The 8,471-nt window shown below is 39.6% G+C and overlaps 1 long non-coding RNA gene across 1 annotated transcript; it reads left to right on the top strand.

Moving 5' to 3' along the window:
- Window positions 1-4,162: 4,162 nt before the first annotated feature.
- Window positions 4,163-7,154, top strand: LOC311128860. The gene is made up of 4 exons (XR_014613231.1): window positions 4,163-5,156; window positions 5,605-5,752; window positions 6,727-6,889; window positions 6,981-7,154. It is a non-coding gene; the product is annotated as an uncharacterized lncRNA (long non-coding RNA).
- Window positions 7,155-8,471: the final 1,317 nt, after the last annotated feature.

Raw genomic sequence — 8,471 nt, 5'->3', positions numbered from 1 at the left:
AGTGTTATCAAACAAAAAAGGAACATGCTTGTGTTTGACTCTAATTCTGATATTGACGAAGTGACACTAAACAAATATACACAATACCTTTGAAAGCAAACGCCTCAAACCTCACCACAATAACTGGAGCTGGTGTGGTTTGCATGAACACAAACTCTCCAGCATTTCCAAAGTTTGGCCTCATGGAAAGATTATATCCACTGCCTTTTGAAAAACCCAATGTGTTCAATACAGATCTACAAGTAGAGGAAGTAATTGTGGCTATTGTAGTGTTTGAGTGTCTGCCGTCATGTGAGGTCCATATCAATTGGTATTGGTGCTCTGTCCCTTGTAGTTTTAACCTAAATCCAATGACATGGTGACATGTTTTGTTGATTTCACATTAGTTGACAACTCAACCAAATGTAAAGCAAAACTAGATGTTGAACTGACGTCTGTGCCCAGTCGGATCACTTAACAGGCCAGTCAAATGTCAACATTATTGAAACTTTACTATGGGCAAATTTTTTTCCAGTGAAGGGAAATCTTAACGCTACAGCATACAATGACATTTTAGACAGTTCTGTGCTTCCAACTTTGTGGCAACAGTTTGGGGAAGGCCCTTTCCTGTTTCATCATGACAATGCCCCCGTGCACAAAGCGAGGTCCGTACAGAAATGGTTTGTCGAGATCGGTGTGGAAGAACTTGACTGGCCTGCACAGTGCCCTGATCTCAACCCCATCGAACACATTTGGGATTAATTGGAACGTCGACTGCGAGCCAGGCCTAATCGCCCAACATCAGTGCCCGACCTCACTAATGCTCTTGTGGCTGAGTCCCTGCAGCAATGTTCCAACATCTAGTGGAAAGCCTTCCCAGAAGAGTGGAGGCTGTTATAGCAGCAAAGGGGGGACCAACTCCATATTAATGCCCATGATTTTGGAATGAGATGCTGACCTTCTAGGCAGAGTTGCAAAGAAAAAGTCCAGTGTCTGTGTTCTTTTGCCCATCTTAATCTTTTATTTTTATTGGCCAGTCTGAGATATGGCTTTTTCTTTGCAACTCTGCCTAGGTCAGCATCCCGGAGTTGCCTCTTCACTGTTGATGTTGAGACTGGTGTTTTGCGGGTACTATTTAATGACGCTGCCAGTTGAGGACTTGTGAGACGTCTGTTTCTCAAACTAGACACTCTAATGTATTTGTCCTCTTGCTCAGTTGTGCACCGGGGCCTCCCACTCCTCTTTCTATTCTGGTTAGAGACAGTCTGCGCTGTTCTGTGAAGGGAGTAGTACACAGCGTTGTACGAGATCTTCAGTTTCTTGGCAATTTCTCACATGGAATAGCCTTCATTTCTCAGAACAAGAATAGACTGACGAGTTTCAGAAGAAAGTTATTTGTTTCTGGCCATTTTGAGCCTGTAATCGAACCCACAATTGCTGATGCTCCAGATACTCAACTAGTCTCAAGAAGGCCAGTTTTATTGCATCTTTAATCAGCACAATAGTTTTCGGCTGTGCTAACATAATAGCAAAATGGTTTTCTAATGATCAATTAGCCTTTTAAAATGATAAACCTGGATTAGCAAACACAACCTGCCATTGGAACACAGGACTGATGGTTGCTGATAAATGGCCTCTGTACACCTATGTAGATATTCTATTCAAAATCAGCTGTTTGCACGCACAAGTTACTGTCAGGTGGTTGAAATGTTGCACTCAATAAACTGTGGGAGCATTTAATCATGTGACTTAAACTCGGCCCCTTGGGAGCATAGGGCATCCACTATGGTTCTCCTCTAAATTCAACAGTGTGCGGATGGATATCTATTAGTCTTTCAGAATTTAGTGTATCCCACTAAAGTAGCAGATCTCAGTCAGGAGTATAGTGGGTTTCATAGAGTCCTTCTCCATGTACCAGGCCTTACAGAGGGCGGAGCCTGATGTTGCCAACGCACTGCTGCAGAGAACACACGACAGGTAACAACCCTGGTCAATGACTGAATTTATGAATGAATGTATTTATGAAAGAATGAATGAATTTATGAATGAATGAATGGATTTAGGAATGAATTCATGAATCAATCAATCAATTTATGAATAAATGAATTTATGAATGAATGAATGAAAGAATGAATGAGCGAATGAATGAACAAACGAATGAATGAACGAATAAACAAATTAATTAATTATTTTATTTTATTTTCATGCATGCCACTTTTATCAAATATGTTGATGTAATATGGTTGCAGATTTCTGAAGGAGATGGGAGTCATGTCACCTGACACATCCATGGACGTGACAATGGAGTATTTCTGTGTCCTGGCATCTAAACCCGGAGTAATCACTCTTTACAGTGTGATTGTGTTTGTGTGGAGACAGATGTGTGTCAGCGGTCCTAAGATATGTTAGTTCAAGCTGAATCCTCTTCAAGCTGTTGTTAATAGAGCAATGACTCTGTTTGCATAAGATGTCATGGAAGTCCCCTTTGTTTTGTACATTATAATGTAGAGCAAACTATTCACCTTATTCTATAGTCATATCATTATGAAAATGGTAGCCAAATGTATCTCTTCCTTGCCAGAAACGTACAATAAAACATTTAAAACTTTTTTATATTATCAAACTTCAAAAACTTGTCTGGATTTTCTGTTGCTTTCTTTTCAATATGGAGTGCATGGGTTCAATCAAATGTATCATATTATACCAACAGGGTGACGTACATAGCTGAGAGAACTCTGGTCGAATCTTGGACCAGTCCTTGACCGTTTATTAACTCTCTGTAAGGTGTAGTGGTAAACCTAGGTACAAAGCCTATTGTTGTCTAGCTATGGCACAGTGAACCCCAGGCCTAATACAGCATGTCTTAATGATGTTATGCTATACATAATGATGTGCTATTACAGTAACAGCCGGGGGGCTAACTCTTGAGGGAAATTTAGAGAGAGGTCTGAATGTACAACATGATCTGAATAAGTAGGAAGACTGGCTTTTATGTCTTTTCCCTCCTCAATCATCATTGAAAAGCCACCTCATTGGCTAACAAGATTCTGATACCTCCCCCATTCCATCTCCACAGGACTTCTTATTGGTTCTGACACCCCACACAGCTCTCTGTGACCCCATGTAACCCTGGCCCCCTTCTTAAAAGGCCTCATTACTAAACAACCCACATTCCCATGAATCCACTGCAACGCTCCTTCCTCTCTCTATCCAGGGGCCTCTCTCATACATGCCTGGCCTAACACCAGAGGTGGGTAGAGTAGCCAAAAATTGTACTCAAGTAAAAGTACTGTTACTTCAGAATAATATGACTCAAGTAAAAGTAAAAAGTAGTCATCCAAATAATTACTTGAGTAAGAGTAAAAAAGTACTTGGTGAAAAAACTACTCAAGTACTGAGTAACTGTTAAGTAACGTCTGATTTATTTTTTAACACAAGACAACGATCAGACAGACAAAAATACAAAATAACCATCTTTAGGCAAATTATAGTTCATCCAATCAATAAAATAAATTAAAATTAATTACAAAATAGCTTAAATTAAAATAATTCAGGTAAATTCAAGTACTTAAAAAATAAAATAAATAAAATAATAATAAATAAAAAATAAATAAGCACAAGTAACACAAATTTCCAAACCTTTATACTTTTTTACCAGGCAGAACTAGAACGAGGCAGCCCATAAACTCTCATAAACTGTGTGTGTGTGTGTGTCTCCACAGTGTCTCCACAGTGACAGAACAACAGAAGGAAACACACAAACATTTCATACCAGGCATGCTGAACAGAAAACTGCACACCAGAAGGAAGCGGTCAACGTAAAATAATCAATAGGTGTTGATTAGGCCTACTCAGTACCTTTGTATTGCATGGCAAGCAACAGCCCTTTTTCCGTGTGCCTAGAAATTAATACTCTGATCTGTGATTAGGCCACACTGCACATCTCACTGAGCAGAGGAAAAGAGCAGCAGTACACGTCAACTGAAAAAGCACCAGTCCATGATAGATGGCCAAATAAAACAATATTGCAGGCCTAGTATCCCAGAACACAAATTAAGCTGAATGCATGTTCTCTAAAAGGCATCATAGGAAAGTGATGTAGTTGTAGATGGGGCATTATGTTTACTTCCAGTTCCAATATCTAACAAGAAAAGTCACCCCCCCCCCCCCCCCCCCCCCCAAGATAAGCAGCATAAAGCATGTATGATGTGTCTTTACAATGGAGTTATACATTCATAGCTCTGCGCTCTCTAGCACAGCCATTACACAGTTAAGGGGATTAAACGCTTTGCTCAAAGCACCTCAAAAGCAGCTGAGAGAGGAGCAGCTTCCCCAATCTAGACTCCCACAGACAGACAACAGATTTGGCAATATTCTAACCTTTAGGCTGACACTGGCCCTTTGACTGGTTGACTGGAGTCAACACTCCAGGAACTCTTTGGCACAGTAACATGAAAACCCTTTTATATTGAAGGCCCCACTGGGAGTGTGTGTGTGTGTGTGTGTGTGTGTGTGTGTGTGTGTGTGTGTGTGTGTGTGTGTGTGTGTGTGTGTGTGTGTGTACTCGTTTTAGTGACATATGAAGACAATTTTATGAAATCTCACCTTCAATGTCAGGACGCTCGGAAATATGAGGACATTTTTGGAGTCCTCATTTTTCCGAGCTCACTACAGTGTTCTAGACGACCATAGAATGCCCCTAAACCAAAAATCTGAAAAGTCTTTAAATGTCACAATCTCATGATTTGAAGTGTGTGTGTGTGTTTACGCTTTTTGCTCACCTTTGAATACGCCACCTAGTGGTCAGTTTTGGAACATTAACACACTTTAAACACACTTTAGTCACGTGACACACTTTAGTCACGTGACACACTTTAGTTACGTGACATATCCTGATTTTGTTTGAGCACACTTTCCAACTATTCAAGATAGATTTACTTGAATACACATAATACATGTCATCATAGTCAACTATAACTAAGCTTTGGATAAAAGCGTCTGCTAAATGGCATATTATTTATTTATTATTATAAAATCCCCCTAAATCCCTCAAATAAAAACGTAATTTAGCATCAATTAGCCAGATAAGCTAATGTTAGCAAATTAGCTGAAAGGAATGAAAAGGACTTTTGCCACATGGAAAATTCAGAACTGGAAGAAGTGCAAGAGAAATGAAGGTAATACATTTATTTTTCTTCATTTACAACTAAAGAGATAGTTATTATCTAAGCTGTTCTTACATTTAAGTGTTCTTGACCACAAATGTTACTTAGCACTATCATGTTTTTCCATTTAAAGCCAAAGTGATGATATTGGTTGTTCAGTTCAGATAATGTTATTTGTAGAGTTTACAGTACTATACTTTTATAACAGTATTTATCTTTGAAGGTGTTAATATTGCTTACTGAGCTTACTGTGAAAAGATTGCTATTGTGATTGCAGTTGCATAAGGTTTGCACTGATCGGTTAGCCTAATAAGCTAACCAGATACTGCATTAGTAAGAACATGAGCACGATATGACTAAAGGCACACTAATACCATTTGATATATCCTTATTCGATTCAAATCAAGTATTAGTCTTTTCTGTATTTGTCTCGCTGACTTTTTGTCATCTTCCAATGTAGATGTTTTCTAGTTGAGGAGCACATGGGCAATTGAAGAGCATGTCAAAACGAAGAGCCAGACTTAGTCCTGAGGCTGAGGCTATTCATTTTATTATTTCTGGAAGTGACAAGCCTTGTTATAAAGTCAAATGGATCAATGACTATAAAGGTATGTTATACACACACGCTACTCATACCATATTGGGATGTCATTTGAAACACATTCAAGTCTTACACAAGTGAAAAAATCACTGCGTACCGCTGCATTAGACACATACGGCTTTAACATCCAATTTCAGAAGTTATGTTGTGATTATTTTGCAAGCAGTTGGGGGATGGGGAAAAATATTCAAGATTTATGAACTACACCTCCCAACTTCTATTAGAATGTGTGATATTGGTGGTAATTTCCTTGGCCAGTCGGCAGACCGTTCGTGCTATGTGTGAAAGCCTGTAATGTGATTTAAATTCAAAAAATGTTTTTAACATTTGATCATAACAACCCCATCGATAAACGGAATGTAGAAGCATTTGGGTGATAAAAATGTACAATACATGTGAATGATGCGTATCAGCGCATAGAACAAATACGGCACCATTCAAGTTAACAGAACAGCGAAAATGCACCGCCGAGTAGGCCTACCGACAGAGTGTTCACAACATGAGTGGGTGTGTGCGTAATCCCTGCCTGTTGTGATTTGGGATTTTTTTGTGTACGCTGATGTCCTTAAATACAAAGTCTGCAATAAAGCGGTCTAAAGCGAGGAGTCAAAGGCAGACTCAGCGGTGCAAGTCACTGCAGGTCTAGTGGTGATAACTGCTGGAACCTGACCGGGGATCACATCTCTTTTTGACCCGCTTTAACGCCATTGTTTCGGCGTTTCCGTTTTTAGCTTTAGATCTGTCATTAAATCCAACATAAAATACGTCTCCTCGTGATTTCATAGTTTTCAGACCAAATTTATTTTGAATGATGTCACCTTTTTGGGTCCTTACCAGTTTGCACCCCTGCAATGGATCTTTCCCCTAAATATTAAATCATCCACATTGATAAGCAGGCTAAATGGGTCTGATCAACTGCAATTCATTAACCTAATTTGAACTGTATTACTTGATACTAAGTTCTTAACTTTGTTACATCAGGACGTGGTGTATTTGCCTCAGCACCAATTGAAAAGGGATCCTTTGTCCTCGAGTACCGTGGGGAGTTTATATCGCAATATGAACGGGACAAGAGGCAGGGGAAGTATACGGAAAAGCAAAATGCTTTCTTGTTTGATTTTGAATGGAACAATGGCTCATGGTGGTAAGTAAAACCCTATAAGACGTCAGTTAATCTCTATATGTTTATATGTTTTGTGGAGAAAACGTAAATCTGTTTCCCTCTTCAATTTTAGCATAGATGCATCCTGCGAAGATGGTTCACTGGGGAGGCTGGTAAATGATGCCCACAGGTCCCCAAATTGCAAAATGAAAAAGATGATAGTCCAATGTAAACCTCATCTTTGCTTGTTTGCTATTGAAAACATCCAAGCAGAGAGTGAAATAACCTATGATTATGGATAATCTCAGTGGCCATGACGTGCTCTGGTAAGTAAATCTGCTTTGATATATTATAATGTATAGGATCTGTCAAAGAATTATAAAATATATAAATACATGTCCCTTCTTGCATGTATGTTGTCACCGCTTTATATATATATATACAGTTGAAGTCGGAAGTTTACATACACCTTAGCCAAATACATTTAAACTCAGTTTTTCACAATTCCTGACATTTAATCCAAGTAAAAATTCCCTGTTTTAGGTCAGTTAGGATCACCACTTTATTTTAAGAATGTGAAATGTCAGAATAATAGTAGAGAGAATTATTTATTTCAGATTTTATTTCTTTCATCACATTCCCAGTGGGTCAGAAGTTTACATACACTCAATTAGTATTTGGTAGCATTGCCTTTAAATTGTTTTACTTGGGTCAAACGTTTCGGGTAGCCTTCCACAAGCTTTCCACAATAAGTTGGGTGAATTTTGGCCGATTCCTCCTGACAGAGCTGGTGTAACTGAGTCAGGTTTGTAGGCCTCCTTGCTCGCACACGCTTTTTCAGTTCTGCCCACACATTTTCTATAGGATTGAGGTCAGGGCTTTTTGATGGCCACTCCAAAACCTTGACTTTGTTGTCCTTAAGCCATTTTGCCACAACTTTGGAAGTATGCTTGGGGTCATTGTCCATTTGGAAGACCCATTTGTGACCAAGCTTTAACTTCCTGACTGATGTCTTGAGATGTTGCTTCAATATATCCACATAATTTTCCTTCCTCATGATGCCATCTATTTTGTTAAGCACACCAGTCCCTCCTGCAGCAAAACACCCCCACAGCATGATGCTGCCACCCCCGTGCTTCACGGTTGGGATGGTGTTCTTCGGCTTGCAAGCCTACCCCCTTTTTCCTCCAAACATATTGATGGTCATTAAGGCCAAACAGTTCTATTTTTGTTTCATCAGACCAGAGGACATTTCTCCAAAAAGTACGATCTTTGTCCCCATGTGCAGTTGCAAACCACAGTCTGGCTTTTTTATGGAGGTTTTAGAGCAGTGGCTTCTTCCTTGCTGAGCAGCCTTTCAGGTTATGTTGATATAGGACTTGTTTTACTGTGGATATAGATACTTTTGTACCTGTTTCCTCCAGCATCATCACAAGGTCCTTTGCTGTTGTTCTGGGATTGATTTGCACCTTTCGCACCAAAGTAAATTCATCTCTAGGAGACAGAACGCGTCTCCTTCCTGAGCGGTATGACGGCTTCGTGGTCCCATGGTGTTTATACTTGCGTACTATTGTTTGTACAGATGAACGTGGTACCTTCAGGCGTTTGGAAATTGCTCCCAAGG

The sequence above is a fragment of the Coregonus lavaretus genome (genome assembly GCF_964263955.1).
Source record: "Coregonus lavaretus genome assembly, chromosome: 5".
Lineage (NCBI taxonomy): Eukaryota > Metazoa > Chordata > Actinopteri > Salmoniformes > Salmonidae > Coregonus > Coregonus lavaretus.
Note: the sequence above shows the minus strand (reverse complement) of the source record. Positions and strands in the feature narration are given on the sequence as shown.